The following is a 21,759-nucleotide window of genomic DNA, read 5'->3' as shown; positions in this document are numbered from 1 at the left end:
AAAGATGTGCAGGTTAGGTGGATTGGTCATGCTAAATTGTTCTTTCATGTTCAAAGATGTGCAGGTTAAGTGGATTGGCCATGTTAAGTTGTCCTTTAGTGTTCCTAGATGCGTAGGTTAGATTGATTAGCCATGGTAAATGTGTGGGGTTGTGTGGATAGGACGGGGGGAGAGGACCTTGGTAGGATGCTCTGTCAGAGAGTCAGTGCAGACTCAATGGGCTGAATGGCCTCTTTCTGCACTGTAGGGATTCTATGGTCTCTCAGGGAATCAAGGGTTACGGGAAGCCCAAGATCAGCCACGATCATTGAACCCCTACAGGGCAGAAGGGGGCCATTCGGCCCATCGAGCCTGGGCTGACAACAATCCCACGTAAGCCCTATCCCCATAACCCCACGTGTTTACACTGCTATTTCCTTGACATTAAGTGACAATTTAGCATGGCCAATCCACCCTAACCTGCACATCTTTGGATCAATTTGAATGATGGAACATTACGCTAAGGGCCGTATGTTTCACTGTTCTTTGTGTTCAAGTACCCCAGGAACAAATGCGTATAAAATTGGTGTCCTATTGTGAGCTGCTTTGCATTGTAGATTCACACCCTGAGGTAATCTTTCAGATCTGTATTGAATAATTTAAACAATCTTTTTATTTTGAGAACTGTCATTTGGAGTTTAGGAAAGGTTCACTTGGTTGATTCCTGGGATGAAGGGGTTGTTTTAAACTATTTCCTCTGACAGATCTTTAAGTTAAGTTTATTTATTAGTGTCACAAGTAGGCTTACATTAACACTGCAATGAAGCCACAGTAAATGCGTGGAGTTATGTGGATAGGACAGGGGAGAGGACTTGGGGAAGGTGCTCTGTCAGAGAGTCAGTGCATACTCGAAGGGGAATTTCACAGTAACTTCATTGCAGTGTTAATGTAAGCCTTACTTGTGACTAATAAATAAAAACTTTACTGTGAAAATCCCCTAGTCACTACACTCCGGCGCCTGTTCGGGTACCCTGAGGGAGAATTTAGCACGGCCAATGCACCCTAACCAGCACGTCTTTCGGACCGTGGGAGGAAACCGGAGCACCCGGAGGAAACCCACGCAGACACGGGGAGAACGTGTAGACTCCACACACAGACAGCGACCCAAGCCGGGAATCGAACCCGGGTCCCTGGTGCTGTGAGGCAGCAGTGCCAACCCACTGTGCAATTGTGAACTGCCCCCCCCCCCCCCCCCCGCCCCACCCCACCCCTCCCACAAGGGTTACCTACATCGTATAGAATCAGGAGGTTGGAGTTGGCGGGGGGAGGAGATGGGGAGAGGGGACATGGCGGGGATGGGGGGAGGGGATATTGGGTGTGGTATGGGGTGGGGGGGGTTGTGGTCACCATCGACAGGGCCAGAAGATCCCACTGACGGGTGCAGCTGGTAAACCCTTCCCAGTGAAGAACTCAGACTGGGGTGACAATCCAGCGTCTGCTCAGAGAAGCGTTTGGGTGTGAGTCGACGCATTGGGAGTGTCCCCACCCCAGAGATTCCCAAATATTTGGAGGACCCCTGCATTGTAAACCTTCAAGCTAAAGTCTAGGTGCTAATCCTCACTGGCTCTGAATGGGCCGAATGGCCTCCTTCTGCACTGTCGGGATTCGATAATCTTTCAGGGAATCAGGAGCTATGGGGCGTGGGTGGGAGACTGGGGTTGCAGCCTAAGATCAGCCACGATCATAGAATCATAAAATCCCTACAGTGCTTCGGCCCATCAGGATCTGTGGCTCCTGACCCACACCTCAGGGCCCTTCACTAACTTTCTTCCACATCCAAAATGTTTTTTCTCTGTTGAATTGCCTCACACTCTCTTCCCTTTACCCCCCGCCCCCCCCCCCACCCCCCCACCCCCCTCACTGCCTCACACCCTCAAAGATTAGCCAATCACGGACAGGATGGGAAGTCAGGGAGTCGATCAATTGATAGCTCATTTTCAGAGCGGCAGTTATTCGCAAACATCCAGTTTTTATCCCTTTTTGTTTTCCACGTCCGCCTGGCTCACAGCTTCAAACGGGAAACAGGAAACAGCCTCTGCTCGGGGAACAATAGATCATTTATCTCAACGGAGGAGCCTCCACACTGCTCTCCCTTCAAACAAGCCATGAAATATAGTGCCTGGAGTCTTGGCATGAAACAGCACTGCCCAGAAGGAAAAATCAGTAAAAACTGGGAAGTAAGAATACCGGCCGAACTGGTCTCGTATAGCTCGAAATGGAATGAAGTGCCTTCCTTTGTCTTGGATGGAGTCAAGCTTCTTGAGCCCGTTGTTGGAGCTGGGTTCATCCAGGGAAGTGGAGAGTGTTCCATCACACTCCTGACTTCTGCCTTGTAGATGACAGAGGGCAGCATGGTGGCACAGTGGGTTAGCACTGCTGCCTCACAGCGCCAGGGACCCAGGTTCGATTCCGGCCGCTGGTCACTGTCTGTGTGGAGTTTGCACCTTCTCCCTGTTTCGGTGTGGGTTTCTTTCCGGCGCTCCAGTTTTCTCCCCAAGATGTGCAGGTTAGGTGGATAGGCCATGTTAAATTGTTCCTTAGCATCCCAAGATGTGTTTGTTAGGCAGATTGGCCATTCTAAGTTGACCCTTAGTGTCCAAAGATGTGTAGATTATGCAGATTGGCCCTGCTAAATTGCCCCTTAGTGTCCAAAAATGTGCAGGTTAGGGTGGATTGGCCATGCTAAATTGTCCCTTAGTGTCCAGTGATGTGCAGGTTAGGTGGATTAGCCATGCTAAATTGCCCCTCAGTGTCCCAAGACATCTAGGTTAGGTGGATTGGCCGTGCTAAATTGCCCCTTAGTGTCCAAAGATGTGCAGGTTAGGTGGATTGGCCATGCTAAATTGCCCCTCAGTGTCCCAAGACATGTAGGTTAGGTGGATTGGCCGTGCTAAATTGTTCCTTAGTGTCCAAAGATGTGCAGGTGAAGTGGATTGGCCATGCTAAATTGCCCCTTTGTGTCCAAATATGTGTAGGTTCGATGGATTGGCCATACTAAATTGCCCTTAATGTCCAAAGTAGTATGGGTTAGATGGATTGGCCATGGTAAATGTGTGGGGTTATGGAGATGAGATACTCTGTTGGAGTGTCGGTGCAGAGTCAGTGGGCCGAATGGCCTCCTTCTGCCCTGTCAGGATGGTATGATTCTGTGAGAGGCTTTGGGGTATCAGGGGTTGGTCCACTGACAATGAAATGCCTGGCCTCTGGCCTGCTCTGGAGGAGTGAGCGTTCGATGATGGGAATGTTTCCAGCATGAACTGCCTGGACTAGTGTCGCTGCAACGATTCTCGAGATACTCAACATTACCCAGCACAAAGCTGCCCACTCAACCAGCGTGCCAACCATCGTCTGCATCCACAAAGTGTGTGCCACCTACACTGCAGCGAGTCGCCAAGGCTCCTTTGACAGCACCTTCCAAACCCGCCACGTCCACCACCTAGGATAAGGGCAGAGAATGCATTGGGGCTACTACCACCCTGAACACACACACACTGGACAGGATTTACTGATGCTTTAGACTAATTGTCATCTCGGGCAAGAAAAGCAGAGGCCGGTGCGGCCATTCCCTTTAGACAGCTTGGCAAAACAAAATGAAAGGGGGCGGGTCCCAGGACATCACGAGAGTGTGGTCCCCTAGGAGATGAATAGAAAGTGAAGACCACTCCCCCCCTCCCCCCCACCCCACCCCCCACCCCCCCACCGCTCCATGCCAGCCTTCGTCCCCACAGTAATTGTCCTCCCCCCCCCCCCCCCCCCAAAACAGAAACCACCTTCCACCCCTGTCATGGAACATTCCCCCACACCACCCTCACCCTCCCAGAGACACTACCCCGGCATTTACCTCAGAACTCCGCTCTCACCACACCCCACACCCAGCACTCCCCCACCGTCACGGCCCCCTGGCACTGCTCTTGGAACTACCCCCTGGCTTTATCCCTTGGCACTGCCCCAGCGGTGATAAGATAGAAGCAGGGAAGTTGTTTCCACTGGCGGGTGAAACTAGAACTAGGGGGGGGCATAGCCTCAAAATAAGGGGGAGCAGATTTAGGATTGAGTTGAGGAGGAACTTCTTCACACAAAGGCTTGTGAATCTGTGGAATTCCCTGCCTAGTGAAGCAGTCGAGGCTACCTCATTGAATGTTTTTAAGGCAAGGATAGATAGATTTTTGAACAGTAAAGGAATTAAGGGTTATGGTGAGCGGGCGGGTAAGTGGAGCTGAGTCCACGAAAAGATCAGCCATGATCTTATTGAATGGCGCAGCAGGCTCGAGGGGCCAGATGGCCTACTCCTGCTCCTAGTTCTTATGTTCTTCGCACTATTCTCCGGCATTGCCCCCTGGTACTGTACCCTGGCTCTGCCCTATGGCACTACTCCCAGCACTGCCCTCTGGCACTGCCCTGGCATTGCTCTATGGCACTACCCCCCAGCACCGCCACTGGAACTGTACCCCAGCACTGCTCCCTGGCATGACACACTGGCACTGTCCTCTGGCCCTGCACCCCTCCCCCCCTCCAGCATTGCTGTCTGGCATTGTCCCCCAGCACTACTCCCTGGCTGTAGCCCCTGGCACTGGCCTGTGGCATTGCACCCCATACGGCTAACTGGCAATGTCCCCCAGCATTGCTACCTGGTTCTGCCCTCTGGCACTGCCCTGTCATCGCCCTATGGCATTGCCCCCCCCCCCCGGCACTGCCCCATGACTACTCCCCCAGCACCGACCCAGGACCCAATGTTGGTGCGGCATGTTGGCACAGTGGTTAGCACTGCTGCCTCACAGCGCCAGGGACCTGAATTCAATTCCGGACTCGGGTCACTGTCTGTGTGGACGTTCTCCCCGTGTCTGCATGGGTTTCCTCCGGGTGCTCTGGTTTCTTCCCACACTCCAAAGTTGTGCCGGTTAGGTTGATTGGCCATGCTAAATTGACCCTAGTGTCAGGGGGATTAGCAGGGTAAATATGTGGGGTTAGGGGGATAGGGCCTGGGTGGAATTGTGGTCAGTGCAGACCGATTGGGCCGAATGGCCTCCTTCTGCACTGTAGGGATTCTATGAACAATGGACAATGGCACCATTACTGAGACTAGCTTTATATTCCAGAGTTATCAATTGAGTTTAAATTCCACCAGCTGCCGTGGTGGGAATTGAATCTATGTTCCCAGGGCATTAGGATCATTAGCAGAGTGACATTACCACTACGCCACTATCACCTCTCACCATGATCAGCCTTTATTCCCATCTCCCTCATGTCTTTGTCTAGCTTCCCCTTAAATATATCCACCTCATCCGCTTCAACCGCTCCCTGTGGTAGTGAGCTCCACATTCTCACTATTCCGTTGGGGAAAAGTCTTTCTTTCTCCCCGGATTGCCTGGTGACAACCTTTGACCTGTTACCTCACGCTCTGCCAAAGGGGACCGCTCCGTCAAGAAGGCCTCTCGCTAAAACAAACTTGGCAAAGGAAGAGGAGATCACGCCTTGTCTTCCTTCACCATCGAGAAATCATAAGACATAAATTGGCCCTTAGTGTCCCGGGATGCGTAGGATAAAGAGATTAGCGGGGTAAATATGTGGGATTACGGGGATAAGGCCTAGGTGGGATTGTTGTCAGTGCAGACTCGATGGGCCGAATGGCCTCCTTCTGCACTGTAGGGTTGATTCTATGATAAAATGGCTTAGAGTTGCCTACTGGACCTTTGGAAAAAGAGCGCAGGAGATGTTTCTGGGTCGGGGGGAGGGGACAAGTAGGGGAAGGCTGGTGGGGGAGGTGGGGTGGGTTTAAAACAGATGCTTTGTACCTTCAGGTGCAGATATTTGATCGTGAACAGGCCTTGATAATTGAATCTCCCTCGCTGCAGAAGAAAGGCGCTTCATCCGTGACCCTGTAAACACATGCCACATGTCGGTCTGTAGACAGATGGAACAGTAATGTTGGTCGGGGGAGGGGGGGGGGGAGGGTGGAGGGGCGGGGGGGGGGGGAGAGGAGCGGTGGGGGGGAGCAGGGGAGGAGGGGGAATAGAGATCCCACAACTAATCACACTCAGCCCATTCGCTGAAGTTGCAGCGGGGGAACGGGGGGAGGGGAGTTGGAGTTTAGAAGGATGGGGAGGGATCTTATTGAAACTTACAGGATACTGCGAGGCCTGGATAGAGTGGACGTGGAGAGGATGTTTCCACTAGTCGGAAAAACTAGAACCAGAGGGCACAACCTCAGGCTAAAGGGACGATCCTTTAGAACAGAAATGAGGAGGAATTTCTTCAGCCAGAGACGGGTGAATCTGTGGAACTCTGTGCTGCAGAAGGCTGTGGAGGGCGGGTCATTGAGTGTCTTTAAGACAGAGATAGATAGGTTCTTGATTAATAAGGGGATCAGGGGTTATGGGGAAAAGGCAGGAGAATGGGGATGAGAAAAATATCAGCCGTGATTGAATGGCGGAGCAGACTCGATGGGCCGAGTGGCCTAATTCTGCTCCTATGTCTTATGGTCGTATGGGACGAGTTCTTGTGCAGATTGTTATTGTGGAATTATGTGGAACCATTGAATTTTTCAAGGAAGGAACCAGCATTCGGCACGGTAGCACAGTGGTTAGCACTGCTGCCTCATGGCGCCAGGGACCTGGGTTCGATTCCCGGCTTGGGTCACTGTCTGTGTGGAGTTTGCACATTCTCCTTGTGTCTGCGTGGGTTTCCTCCGGGTGCTCCGGTTTCCTCCCACAGATATGCGGGTTAGGGGTATTGGTCATGATAAATTGCCCCTTAGTGTCAGGGGGACTTAATAGGGTAAATACGTGGGGTTAAGGGAATAGAGCCTGGATGGGGTTGTTGTCGGTGCAGGCTTGATGGGCCGAATGGCCTCCTGCTGCACTGTAGGGATTCTATGTTTACCTATTGGACCCGAATAATCTAAACTGGTATTTCATTTATCATCCATTTACCCAATAGGAAAAATACAGTTCCGACAGTATTCTTAACTTCCCCATTGTTCCATTTTAAGGTATACAAGACCTGTTTGGACCATTTAACATTTATTTATCAGTGTCACAAATAAGGCTTACGTTAACACTGCAATGAAGTTACTGTGAAAGTCCCCTTGTCACCACACTCCGGCACCTGTTCGGGTAACACTGAGGGAGAATTTAGCATGGCCAATCCACCTAACCAGCACGCCTTTCAGACTGTGGGAGGAAACCGGAGAACCCGGAGGAAACCCATGCAGACATGGGGAGAATGTGCAAACTCCGCACAGTCACCCAAGCCGGGAATCGAACCCGGATCCCTGGTGCTGTGAGGCAGCAGTGCTAACCACTGTGCCACCGTGCCGCCCAATGACAATGACCTTTTAAAGTACACAAGACCATTTTGGACCACTATTCTTATTCCACGACCACTTCCATCCAGAAGGACAAGTTCCCCTCCAAGTCCGTCCCCATCCTGGCTTGGAAATATATCGGCCGTTCTTTCAGAGTCGCTGGCTCAAAATCCTGGAATTCCCTCCCTAACGGCATTGTGAGTCAACCCAAAGCACGTGGACTGCAGCGATTCAAGAAGGCAGCTCACCACCACCTTCTCAAGGGGCAACTAGGGATGGGCAATAAATGCCGGTCTAGCCAGCGACGCCCATGTACCACGAATGAATAGAAAAAAGTGTCCAGAGGGGCAATTGTTTCAGAGGGTAGTCTGGAACAAGCTGCCAGAGGTAATAGTAGAGGCGGGTACAATTTTGTCTTTTAAAAAGCATTTAGGCAGTTACATGGGTAGGATGGGTATAGAGGGATATGGGCCAAATGCGGGCAATTGGGACTAGCTTCGGGGTTTAAAGAAAAGGGCGGCACGGACAAGTTGGGCCGAAGGGCCTGTTTCCATGCTGTAAACCTCCATGACTCTAATTTCCTTGTTTTTACTGGTGTTCCATTTTAAAATGTACAAGACCAGTTCAGGCCAGTACTCTTATCTTCCCGTTTTTTAGTTCTTATTTTCTTTTGGCTAATTCCCTGACTTCCTGACTCTCTCCTCTTATTCCCTCTCCCCACATCCTGAAACATTTAACTGGGTACGGTTTCGGTGAGCAATTAAAATGACGGAGGTAATTGCTGATCGGTCAGCTTGTGAGGCTGACTGTCCAAGACCGCATCCGGCCTGGCTGGACGCGTGCATGGACTGTCTCGTCGGGAGATCTGTTTGCGAGTCGCTTCAGTGAAGTTCGGAACAAAGGGTGGGAATGTGCTTTCTGGGAGCAATTTGTGACATTTCCAAGGAGTTGTGATTCTATAAACAGAAACTGTGATTAACCAGAACTGTAAAATGAGCCCTGTCGAAAACTCTCTGGTTCTGCTGAAGCTCAGAGGCACTCCCTGGCAGGAGACAAGAAACAGCCTGCCAATTAATAGGCTGCCCTTGCCTTGTATGTAGCGTCCAAACATCCTCTCTCTTTCTCTTCCTCCTTCTTAATGCAAAAATAGAATTTATTTGAAAGTATCTGAAAGAGTCCATGGAATCCCTACAGTGCAGGAGGAGGCCATTCAGCCCATCGAATCTCCACCAACTCTCCCAAAGAGCATCTTATCCATGAAAAACCTCACTCTATCATAATAATCCCACCATGGCTAAGGTTCAGTGCATTGGCCATGCTAAATTACAACTTATGTCCAAAGATGTGCAGGTTAGGTGGATTGGCCATGCTAAATTGCCCCTTAGTGTCCAAAGATGTGCAGGTTAGGTGGATTGGCCATGCTAAATTGCCCCTTAGTGTCCAAAGATGTGCCGGTTAGGTGGATTGGCCATGCTAAATTGCCCCTTAGTGTCCAAAGATGTGCAGGTTAGGTGGATTGGCCATGATAAATTGCCCTTAGTGTCCAAAGATGTGCAGGTTAGGTGGATTAGCCATGCTAAATTGGCCCTTAGTGTCCAAAGATGTGCAGGTTAGGTGGATTGGTCATGTTAAATTGCCCCTTAGTGTCCAAAGGTATGCAGGTTAGTGCGGATTGGCCATGCTAAATTGCCCCTTAGTATCGAAAGATGTGCAGGTTAGGTGGATTGGCCATGCTAAATTGCTCCTTAGTGTCCGACGATGTGTAGGTTAGTGCGGATTGGCCATGCTAAATTGCCCCTTAGTATCGAAAGATGTGCAGGTTAGGTGGATTGGCCATGCTAAATTGCCCCTTAGTGTCCAAAGGTATGCAGGTTAGTGCGGATTGGCCATGCTAAATTGCCCCTTAGTTTCGAAAGATGTGTAGGTTAGGTGGATTGGCCATGCTAAATTGCTCCTTAGTGTCCAACGATGTGTAGGTTAGGGTGGATTGGCCATGCTAAATTGCCCCTTAGTGTCCAAAGGTGTGTGGGTTAGGGTGGATTGGCCATGCTAAATTGCCCCTTAGTGTCCAAAGGTGTGTGGGTTAGGGTGGATTGGCCATGCTAAATTGCTCCTTGGTGTTAGGGGGATTAACAGGATTAATACATGGGGTTACCACGATGGGACCTGGGTGGAATTGTTGTCGGTGCAGACTCGATGGGTCAAATGGCCTCCTTCTGGACAGAATAGCTTTCGGGGCAATGGGCCAAGTGCTGGCAGATTGGATTCGGTGTAAGTTCAGGTGATTCTAATGTGTCAGTGCAGACCCGATGGGCCGAAGGGCCTCCTTTGCATGATTCTATGATTTGGAAAAGGCCAGGGTTTCACATGGAGTGCTCCCAAAGAGCGCTGGTACTGGCATTCCAAATAGATCTCTGGGGTTGATATTAGAACCATAGAACCATAGAAAATTACAGCTCAGAAACAGGCCTTTTGGCCCTTCTTGTCTGTGCCGAACCATTTTATGCCTAGTCCCACTGACCTGCACTTGGACCATATCCCTCCACACCCCTCTCATCCATGAACCCGTCCAAGTTTTTCTTAAATGTTAAAAGTGACCCCGCATTTACCACTTTATCCGGCAGCTCATTCCACACTCCCACCACTCTCTGCGTGAAGAAGCCCCCCCTAATATTCCCTTTAAACTTTTCTCCTTTCACCCTTAACCCATGCCCTCTGGTTTTTTTCTCCCCTAGCCTCAGCGGAAAAAGCCTGCTTGCATTCACTCTATCTATACCCATCAAAATCTTATACACCTCTATCAAATCTCCCCTCAATCTTCTACGCTCCAGTGAATAAAGTCCCAACCTATTCAATCTCTCTCTGTAACCCAGCTTCTCAAGTCCCGGCAACATCCTTGTGAACCTTCTCTGCACTCTTTCAATCTTATTTACATCCTTCCTGTAACTAGGTGACCAAAACTGTACACAATACTCCAAATTCGGCCTCACCAATGCCTTATATAACCTTACCATAACACTCCAACTTTTATACTCAATACTCCGATTTATAAAGGCCAATGTACCAAAGGCACTCTTTACGACCCTATCCACCTGTGACATCACTTTTAGAGAACTCTGTACCTGTATTCCCAGATCCCTCTGTTCAACTGCACTCTTCAGAGTCCTACCATTTACCGAGTGCGTTCTTCTTTGGTTTGTCCTTCCAAAGTGCAATATCTCACACTTGTCTGCGTTAAATTCCATATTGAAGATGAACTGGTTCAAATCAGTCACATCCTTGACGTTAATAGTCCTTTAAATTCAGGTGTCGTTATTCTGAGGAAGGCTGTTGATTTCAGCAGAGATAAACATGTCAGATCACGTACTTTTCCAAGAATGTGCAGCCAAGCTAATATTGCAAAACACCTTTTTATTTTGTGTGTGTGTGTGTGTGTCCCGCATCCCTCCCTGCCCCACCCTTTACAAGTTACCTTGCCACTCTGAACACCTTGCTGGACTGCACTTCCACAGACAATGGGCATCCCCTGGCATCTCGCCCCTAAATGGAAGATTGGTTATTGTAAGGAAGGAGCGAAGTTGGCAGGGGAATCCCAGTCAAACCTATCTTCACCCAGTCTGAGCCTACATTAGGCATAGCCAGATAGAGATCAGCTGTGTGAGCTTCGATTAAGAGCCTTCCCTCCCGGCTGGTTAATTTTTGGCAGAGATCACAAGAGATCAGCTAGGTCACACCAAGCGAAGTTTAAATTTCATTTATTAGTGTCATGAGTAGGCTTACATTAACACTGCAATGAAGTTACTGTGAAAATCCCCTAGTCGCCACACTCCGGTGCCTGTTCGGGTACACTGAGGGAGAATTTAGCACGGCCATTGCACCCTAACCAGCACGTCTTTAGAGTGTGGGAGGAAACCAGAACACCCGGAGGAAACCCACGCAGACACTGGGGAGAACGTGCAAACTCCGCACAGACAGTGACCCAAGGTCGGGAATTGAACCCGGGTCCCTGGCGCTGTGAGGCAGCAGTGCTAACCACTGTGCCACCGTGCCGCCCTAATGTAGCTGTTACACAGTTCTATTTCACTCCTGTATATTTATCGCAATATTTCTTACTGAGGGAATGTGCCTTGGCTGTTTTGCATCTCTGTGGGAGTGTCAAACATAAGTGAGAATGAGCTGGTGTACGTTCATTTTGTGTACTCGCTCACACGGGGCATTGTAGACTCCAGATAGAGAAGAATTTAAAATAAAAACAGACATAGTAAGTCAGGCAACACCTGGCCGGAGAGGACAACAGGAGAGTTAATGAACAGAGTGCCCCCGCCCTCCCCCCACCCCCTGCACCCATGGCATGTTTGGTAGTGGGTGCAGTGAGTCTGGCAGGTGCGGTGAATCTGGTGGGAACCAGAGTCAGAAACCTGCCAGCATAAAATCCGGTTGGGATTTTCCCCAAGGCAGGTCAAAGGTGTGTCATCTTCCCACTCAATTTGAGTGAGTTTTTTGAAGGGATAACCAAAAAGGTAGATGAGGGCAGTGCAGTTGATGTTGTCTACATGGACTTTAACAAGGTACCACATAGTAGGTTGTTGCATAAGGTTAAATCTCACAGGATCCAGGGTGAGGTAGCCGAATGGATACAAAATTGGCTTGATGACAGAAACCAGAGGGTGGTTGTAGAAAGTTGTTTTTCAAACTGGAGGCCTGTGACCAGCGGTGTGCCTCAGGGTTCAGTGCTGGGTCCACTGTTATTTGCCATTTATGTTAATGATTTGGATGAGAATTTAGGAGGCATGGTTGGTAAGTTTGCAGATGACACCAAGATTGGTGGCATAATGGACAGTGAAGAAAGTTATCTAGGATTGCAATGGGATCTTGATCAATTGGGCCAATGGGCTGATGAATGGCAGATGGAGTTTAATTTAGATAAATGCGAGGTGATGCATTTTGGTAGATTGAACCAGGACAGGACTTACTCAGTTAATGATAGGGCATTGGGGAGAGTTACAGAACAAGAAATCTAGGGGTACAGATTCATAGCTCCTTGAAAGTGGAGTCACAGGTGGACAGAGTGGTGAAGGAGACATTCGGCATGCTTGGTTTCATTGGTCAAAACATTGAATACAGGAATTGGGACGTCTTGTTGAAGTTGTACAAAACATTGGTAAGGCCACATTTGGAATACTGTGTACAGTTCTGGTCATCCTATTATAGAAAGGATATTATTAAACTAGAAAGAGTGCTGGAGAGATTTACTAGGATGCTACCGGGACTTGATGATTTGAGTTATAAGGAGAGGCTGGATAGACTGGGACTTTTTTCTCTGGAGCGTAGGAGGCTGAGGGGTGATCTTATAGAGGTCTATAAAATAATGAGGAGCATAGATCAGCTAAATAGTCAATATCTTTTCCCAAAGGTAGGGGAGTCTAAAGCTAGAGGGCATAGGTTTAAGGTGAGAGATACAAAAGTGTCCAGAGGGGCACTTTTTTCACACAGAGAGTGGTGAGTGTCTGGAACAAGCTGCCAGAGGCAGCAGTAGAGGCGGGTACAATCTTTTAAAAAGCGTTTAGACAGTTACATGGGTAAGATGGGTATAGAGGGATATGGGCCAAACGCGGGCAATTGGGACTAGCTTAGTGGTTAAAAAAAGGGCGGCATGGACAAGTTGGGCCGAAGGGCCTGTTTCCATGCTGTAAACTTCTATGACTCTATGACTCACTGGCTGATGGCATCAACACTATTTGCATTTCACTCGTATCCCATGAATTCTCACTAAAAAAAACTGAGTGCCGACATCCCATCGGACCTTCCAATCTTGCGTCATGCCAGCAGGAAATGATATCAGCATCAAACCCCGATTGCTATGGGGTGGCGGGCACAAGGTGGTCCTCCGCTCGCCAGAGACTTTGAGGTGACGACAACAACTTCCTGCCACAGTGCCACGCTGCTCCTGGTGTGCCTTTCACCACTCTGCCAGGGCACACCGGTCCCTGCCCTCCATGCCAACTGGGCTTTCATGGACAGAATCGTGCTTTTTTTTTCCATTAACTCCATCCTTAAAGTTACAAAGCCAATGCTCAGAATGGATGGGGCAAACTCAAGTTTGCGGGGCGGCACGGTGGTTAGCACTGCTGCCTCACAGCGCCAGGGGCCTGGGTTCGATTCCCGGCTTGGGGTCACTGTCTGTGTATGGAATTTGCACGTTCTACCCGTGTCTGCATGGGTTTCCTCTGGGTGCTCCGGTTTCCTCCCACAGTCTGAAAGACGTGCTGGTTAGGGTGCATTGACCGAGCTAAATTCTCCCTCCTTGTACCCGAACAGGCGCCGGAGTGTGGCGACTAGGGAATTTTCACAGTAACTTAGTTGCAGTGTTAATATCAGCCTACTTGTGACACTAACAAAATAAACATTAGAAACTTTTACCTGTATAGCGTGCAAGAAACAATACTTTTCCCTGTATCCCAATACATGTGGCAATAATAAATCAAATCAAATTCACACCTCCCATAGCAGCGATTCTGAAATGAGAAACAAGAAATGAATAAGACAACGACAATGTTGTTTTTATTATACCAGCATGTTGAGGAAGTTCAAAAATGTGTCTGAGCTGGCCTGCCAGTGTGTGGGTGTGTTAAAGGAGTGGGAAGGAAGGAGGCAGGGAGGGAGGGAGGAAGGACAAGGGAGAATCTCACGCACCATTACACTACCTGCAATCTCCGGTGACTTACCCAGTGCTTCCCAGATATGATCACCTGCATGGGAACAAACAGGACCAACTTTTCCCGACTTATTTCCCCCCTTATTATCCTCACTTTTCTTAAAAAACATGCCTTCTGCCAGAAGTGCATTTTGTTTTCAGCTGGGTTCCCAAAGGGGTGACCCACCCTGCATCACCCTCGCCAGTATGCACCTCAGAATCATAGAATCCAAACAGTGTAGAAGGAGGCCATTCGGCCCATCGGGTCTGCACTGACAACAATCTCACCCAGGCTCTATCCCCATAACCCCATGTATTTACCCTGCTAATCCTCTTGACACTAAGGGGCAATTTAGCATGGCCAATCCACCTAACCTGCACATCTTTGGACTGTGGGAGGAAACCAGAGCACCCGGAGGAAAGCCACACAGACATGGGGTGAACGTGCAAACTCCACACAGACAGTGACCCGAGGCTGGAATTGAACCCAGTTCCCTGGCGCTGTGAGGCAGAATCACAGAATCATTGAATCCCTGCAGTGCAGAAAGAGGCAATTTGGCCCATCGAGTCTGCACCAACCACAATCCCACCCCGGCCCTATCCCCATAACCCCATGTATTTTCCCTAGCTAATCCCCCTTACACAAAGGGGTAATTTAGCACGGCTAATCCACCTAATCCGCGCGTCTTTCGGACTGTGGGAGGAAACCGGAGCACCTGGAGGAAACCCACGCAGACACGTGTATGGGTGGCATGGTGGCACAGTGGTTAGCACTGCTGCCTCACAGCGCCAGGGACCCCGGTTCAATTCCTGGCTTGGGTCACTGCCTGTGTGGAGTTTGCACATTCTCCTCGTGTCTGCGTGGGTTTTCTTCGGATGCTCCAGTTTCCTCCCACAGTCCAAAGATGTGCAGGTTAGGTGGATTGGCCATGCTAAATTGCCCCTTAGTGTCCAAAGATGTGCAGGTTAGGAGGATTGGCCATGCTAAATTGCCCCTTAGTGTCCAACGATGTGCAGATTAGGTGGATTGGCCATGCTAAATTGCCCCTTAGTGTCCAAAGATGTGCAGGTTAGGTGGATTGGTCATGCTAAATTGCCCCTTAGTGTCCAAAGATGTGCAGGTTAGGTGGATTGGTCATGCTAAATTGCCCCTTAGTGTCCAACGATGTGCAGATTAGGTGGATTGGCCATGCTAAATTGCCCCTTAGTGTCCAAAGATGTGCAGGTTAGGTGGATTGGCCATGCTAAATTGCCCCTTAGTGTCCAAAGATGTGCAGGTTAGGTGGATTGGCCATGCTAAATTGTCCCTTAGTGTCCAAAGATGTGCAGGTTAGGTGCATTGGCCATGCTAAATTGTCCCTTAGTGTCCAGAAATATGTAGGTCAGGGAAATTAGCAGGGTAAATACATGGGGTTACGGGGATATGGTAAGATGCTATGTTGAAGACTTCGTGCTGACCCAATGGGCCAAATGGCCTCCTTCTGCACTGTAGGAGTTCTATGATTCACATTGCAAAATAAACATAATGATCGACAGCAATGGTGCATGAGATCCTCGCATAGATTTTTGCTTACATTTGATGAATTATGAAATCAATGTAATTTCTGATATTTTAAAATTCAGATTGTAATTTCTGGGCCTTATGAATGAGGGAGGGAAGAGGGTACAAGAGGAAGGAGGTCATACTGAACTTGTATAAGATATTCGTTCAGCCTCAGCTGGAGAATTGTATCCAGTTCTGGGCTCCGCACTACAGTAAAGATGTGAAGGCGTTAGAGAGAGAGTGCAGAAAGATTCTCGAGGATAGTTCCAGGGATGGTTCCTTGGGGTGGCACGGCGGTTAGCACTGCAGCCTCACAGTGCCAGGGACCCGGGTTCAATTCCGACCTTGAGTCACTGTCTGTGTGGAGTTTGCACGCTCTCCCTGTGTCTGCGTGGGTTTCCTCCTGGGGCTCCAGTTTCCTCCCACGGTCCAAAGATGTGTAGGTTAGGTGGATTGGCCATGCTAAATTGCCCCTTAGTGTCCAAAGATGTGTAGGTTAGGTGGATTGGCCATGCTAAATTGCCCCTTAGTGTCCAAAGATGTGTAGGTTAGGAGGACTGGCCATGCTGAATTGTCCCTTAGTATCCAATGATGTGTAGGTTAGGTGGATTGGCCATGCTAAATTGCCCCTAAGTTTGTTAAAAATGTGTAGGTTGGGGGGATTGGCCGTGCTAAATTGCCTCTTAGTGTCCAAAGATGTGCAGGTTAGGTGGATTGGCCATGCTAAATTGCCCCTAAGTTTGCCAAAAATGCGTAGGTTGGGTGGATTGGCCATGCTAAATAGCCCCTTAGTGCCCAAAGATGTGCAGGTTGGGTGGATTGGCCATGCTAAATTGCTCCTTAGTGTCCAAAGATGTGTAGGTTAGGTGGATAGGGCCTGGGTATGACGTTGTGTCAGAGAATCTGTGCAGACTCGATGGGCCGAATGGCCTCTTCCTGCCCCGTTACAATACTGTGAACTGTGTGACAGACCTTCATAAGTCACAGTGGAGGGTTAAGATCCACCCCGATCCTTTCTGGTTGGGTAGAAGCGCTGCCCATCAAGCTTTGATCTGACGTTCCCTCCCCTCCCTGGTGCAGTAAACGTCAAATCGAGAAAGGTTCTGGTGCGGGAAAAGGAGAGGAATCTCGTAAAGAGGGGGGAAAGTGGAATTGGAGACCGGCAGGGAGACAGAGGACAGCGACACTGCAAACTTATTGCAACAGTTTGCCAGAGTTAAAACAGGCTGTGCCGGATTTAGAGGTAAGAAAATTACTCATCACAATATAAAAATTATTTTGTGAATATTTTTGTGCTAACAATATTCTGACAGCAGTTTGCCCAGGGTGAAAAAAACGAGCGGAGTTTTAAAACATGCTTGAGATATATATTTTTTTAAAGTTTTTGAAAGTTGGTTAAAAGTTTGTTTTATGCTATATTTGAAAACAGGAAATTTTGCAATGTTGCGGCAATAAATAGAGTTGTTTGAACAGATACAGATACAATCATTGTCCTTCTAACAACTGCACTATTTCTCATCAATCGATGTATTAAAAGCAGCTTTTTAAAAATCCCTGGAATGAGAGTTTGCAATTTCAGCCTCCACTCTGTCATTCTATCCTTGATCCATTCCACTTTGTTCATGGGAGCAAATTCCTATTATTAGGAAAACCAGACTGGGACCCCCACATCAGAGCGGATGCTGCAAATTAAACCGACCTGTTTGTTCAAACATCACAATTTCATGCAGTTCCAACTCTTCCTGCCTTTAAAACATTTTAGTTTTTCTCCCCCCTTGAAACTTCTAAGCAAAAACTGGAGATGATTTGCCTTTGTGGTTTTTTTTGCGTCCCTCCAACAGGGGTTGACCACAATCTGCGATTCAGAAATGAATGGATGCTTTTAAACACAGGATCCAAACTTTCTCCTAACTTTTCAGATTCATTACTTTTATTTTTACGCCCTCCCTCACGATGATTAAACGGGCGCCTCCCTCTTTGAAACAACCATCGTTGTTTGATTGTCCTTTTTTTAAATTATAAAATTGTTTCACATGTCCCTGCCGCACCGTTGTGCTCAGTGACAGTTTTTCTCAAAGATCAGTTTGTCCCATTTGCTTTGAGCTGGAAGAGTAAATTCTTCCTGACAGCCTGTTTTTTTTTGTTGGGGGGGGTGGGAGGGAGGGGAGGGTTGGTTACATTGTCATTTGGAAAGTATTAACTCCCCTTTGGACTGGATTAACGAATAGCTGTTGGTGATTTTGGAAAGGGTTCGCTTAATCCGGGCGTCACAACCCCTGGTGTAATTTTGTTATTCACTCAGGGGACATGGACCTCGCTGGCTAGGCCCAGTATTCATTGCCCATCCCTAATTGCCCCTTGGGAAGGTGGTGGTGAGCCGCCACCTTGAACTGCTGCAGTCCCTGATGTGTAGGTACACCCACAGTGCTGTTAGGGAGCGAGTTCCAGGAATTTGACCCAGCAACAGTGAATCATAGAATCCATACAGCGCAGAAGGAAGCCATTTGGTCCATTGAGTCTATACCGACTCTCCACCTGCACCCAGGCCCTATCTGCATAATCACAAGTATTTGCCCCATTAATCTCCCTAATCTACACGTCTTGGGACATTAAGGAGCAATTTACCATGGCCAATCCATCTAACCTATATATCTTGGGACGTTAAGGGGCAATTTAGCACGGCCAATCCACCTAACCTGCACATCTTTGGAGTGTGGGAGGAAACCGGAGCACCCGGAGGAAACCCACGCAGACACGGGGTGAACTTGCAAACTACAAGCAGTCACCCAAGATTGGAATTGAACCTGGGTCCCTGGTGTTGTGACACCGTATGGATTCTATGATTCAACTGTTGGCAATATAGTTCCAATTATCACTAATAACTCTCTCTACAGTTAGATCTGAGCCCCGTAGTCACCTCAGTTGCTTATTGGAAGATGTAAGTGTTAACGTTGGCTCAGATGGTATCTGGCTTCTCATGCAGAGCGTTGAGTGTTTTATTCCCATTCCAAAGCCTTGGATGAATATAGATAGCGTGACACTCCAGTGCAGTGCTGAGGGAGTGCTGCACTGTCAAAGGTGTCCAGCGTACAAAAGGTGAGATGTGGACAGGGGACCCTTGTCTGCCCTGAATGGAATCTCTTGTGGCGGCGTTTTGGAGCGGAGTTCGCACTCCTGCCTTGGCCAGGCCAATGTTTGTCCCATCAAGCGACATTATTAAAATTATTGTCACATTGCTGGATGTGGGATCTTGCTGTGCACAAATGGGCTTCCTACAATTCAACCGTGACTGTAATTCATTGCCTGCAAAGTGGGTTGGCATGTTAATGTGTTATATAAATGCAAGTTGTTCAGAAATAATCCTTAAATCTTGAATGCGGCGAGATTCGTTCATTTATTTTCGCACAGGCTGTTTGTGCAAATGACGATTACTTGCTGAGCTGTTTTTTTAATTTCTTCACCAGGTGTGGGCCTCGCTGGCTAGGCCAACACTTATTGTCCATCCCTAATTGCCCCTTGAGAAGGTGGTGGTGAGCCGCCGCCTTGAACCCGCTGCAGTCCCTGAGGTGTAGGTACACCCACAGTGCTGTTAGGGAGGGAGTTCCAGGACTTTGACCCAGCCACAGTGAAGGAACGGCCGATTATATTTCCAAGTCGGGATGTAGTGGGGCCTGGAGGGGGAACCTCCAAGTGGTGGTGTCCCCATGTCCCTCCTGCTCTTGTCCTTCTAGATGGTTGAGGTCATGGGTTTGGAAGGTGCTGTCGAAGGAGCCTTGGTGAGTTGCTGAGGTGCATCTTGAAGGTGGGCTGCCACTGTGTGTTGGTGGTGGAGGGAATTAATTTTGAGATGGTGGAAGAGGTGCCAAACAAGGTGGCTGCTTTGTCCTGGACGGTGTTGAGCTTCTTGAGTGTTGTTGGAGCTGCACCCATCCAGGCGAGTGGGGAGAATTCCAAAACACTCTTGACTTGTGCCTTGTAGATGGTGGATAGGCTTTGGGGAGTCAGGAGGTGAGTTACTCCAGGATTCCTAGCCCCTTATAGCCATTCTCCACTTGCCTGAATGAGTGCGGCTCCAACAACACTCAAGAAACTTGACACCAACCAGGACAAAGCAGCCCACTTGTTTGCTACCCCTTCCACAAACATTCAATCCCTCCACCACTGCTGAACAGTGGCAGCCATGTGTACCATCTAGAAGATGCACTGCAGGAACTCACCAAGGTTCCTTAGGCTGTACCTTCCAAACCCACGACCACTTCCATCTAGAAGGACAAGGGCAGCAGAGACATGGGGAACACCACCACCTGCAAGTTCCCCTCCAAGCCACTCGCCATCCTGACTTGGAAATATAATCGGCCGTTCCTTTATTGTCGCTGGGTCAAAATTTTGCAATTCCCTCCCCAACAGCACAGTGGGTGTACCTACACCTCAGGGACTGCAGAGGCTCAAGGAGGCGGCTCACCACCACCTTCTCAAGGGGCAATTAGGGATGGATAATAAATCTTGGTTTACCCAGCAACGTCCATATCCCGTAAATGAATTGAAAAAGACATGCCTGGACCCCGCCCATCTATGAATGCATGGTGAGAGTTAATTATTGTAGATTTCTAATGTAGCGATCAGTAAGTTAACTCAAAGTGAAAGGTTCTGCCCAGTGGTTAATTGTGAACAAATGTCATATCCAATTAACTAGCGAACCCCAGGCAGAAGACTGATGTTCAGAGTCTGAGTGTGAGGACTCGTGTCTCTTGGGGACATGAATGAATTAGGAGTTTACATTCTGTGTATTGGATGTCGGTGAGACTCACTGTCTGCGCCGTGTTGGGGAGTTTTAATTCTTTTTAATTCAGTTTAAGTTTATTTATTAGTGTCACAATGAGACTTACATTAACACCGCAATGAAGTTACTGTGAAAATCCCCTAGTCGCCACACTCCGGCGCCTGTTCGGGTACACTGAGGGAGAATTTAGCACAGCCAATGCACCCTTAACCAGCATGTCATTCGGACTCTGGGAGGAATCTGGAGCACCCGGAGGAAACCCACGCAGACACGGGGAGAACGTGCAGACTCCGCACAGACAGTGACCCAAGCTGGGATTTAAACCCGGGTTTCTGGCGCTGTGATGCAGCAGTGCTAACCACTGTGCTACCCATTCATCCGTGGGATGTGGGTGTCGCTGGCTGGCCAGCATTTATTGCCCATCCCTAGTCGCCTTTGAACTGAGTGGCTCGCAAGGTCACTTTGATTTGATTTGATCTGATTTATTATTGTCACATGCATTAACATACAGTGAGAAGTATTGTTTCTTGCGCGCTATACAGACAAAGCATACCGTTCATAGAGAAGGAAACAAGAGAGTGCAGAATGTAGTGTTACAGTCATAGCTAGGGTGTAGAGAAAGATCAACTTAATATGAGATAGGTCCATTTAAAAGTCTGACAGCAGCAGGGAAGAAGCTGTTCTTGAGTCGATTGGTACATGACTTCAGAATTTTGTATCTTTTTCCCGATGGAAGAAGGTGGAAGAGAGAATGTCTGGGGTGCGTGGGGTCCTTAATTATGCTGGCTGCTTTGCCGAGGCAGCAGGAAGTGTAGACAGAGTCAATGGATGGGAGGCTGGTTTGCGTGATGGACTGAGCTCCATTTCAGAGGGAAGTCAACCCCATTGCTGTGGCTCTGGAGTCATATGTAGGCCAGACCAGGTAAGGACGGCAGATTTCCTTCCCTAAAGGGACATTGGTAAACCAGTTGAGTTTTTACAACAATTGATAATAGTCTCATGGACATCAGAATATTTCTAATGCCAAATTTCTATTCATTGAATTTTAATTCCACCATCTGCTGCGGCGGGATTCGAACCTGGGTCCCCAGAACATTAGCTGAGTTTCTGGATTAAGTCTAGCGATAACACCACTCGACAATGTGGAGGATTAGTTTGCTGCATTACAACTTAGACTAGACTTCAGTGTCAGAAGTCCAAAATCCCAGTTTTGAGTTGTATTTGCACAATTCCTCCTTGCTGGGCTGCGTGTGAGACGCTAGCTCCCTTGATGGGGAAGGACACTGTGCAAGGTTTGGGGGGGCTGTGGCCAGGTGGTCTTTTCCTTCGCTGCTCTATTTTGCCTCCTGGTGGATCGACAGTGGAACAGCAGAGGCAACGCTGGCTGGTTAAAGCCCCAA

The 21,759-nt window shown here is 48.7% G+C and overlaps 1 protein-coding gene across 1 annotated transcript in view; it reads left to right on the top strand.

Moving 5' to 3' along the window:
- LOC144509105 (uncharacterized) overlaps positions 1-21,759 on the top strand; it is a 41,643-nt gene that overhangs the window by 6,199 nt on the left and 13,685 nt on the right. Inside the window, exon 2 of the mRNA XM_078237463.1 lies at positions 16,660-16,822. The gene's annotated coding sequence lies outside the window, so the exon portion shown is untranslated. The remainder of the gene's footprint in view (positions 1-16,659; positions 16,823-21,759) is intronic.

This window comes from Mustelus asterias, chromosome 21 (assembly GCF_964213995.1).
Source record: "Mustelus asterias chromosome 21, sMusAst1.hap1.1, whole genome shotgun sequence".
Lineage (NCBI taxonomy): Eukaryota > Metazoa > Chordata > Chondrichthyes > Carcharhiniformes > Triakidae > Mustelus > Mustelus asterias.
Note: the sequence above shows the minus strand (reverse complement) of the source record. Positions and strands in the feature narration are given on the sequence as shown.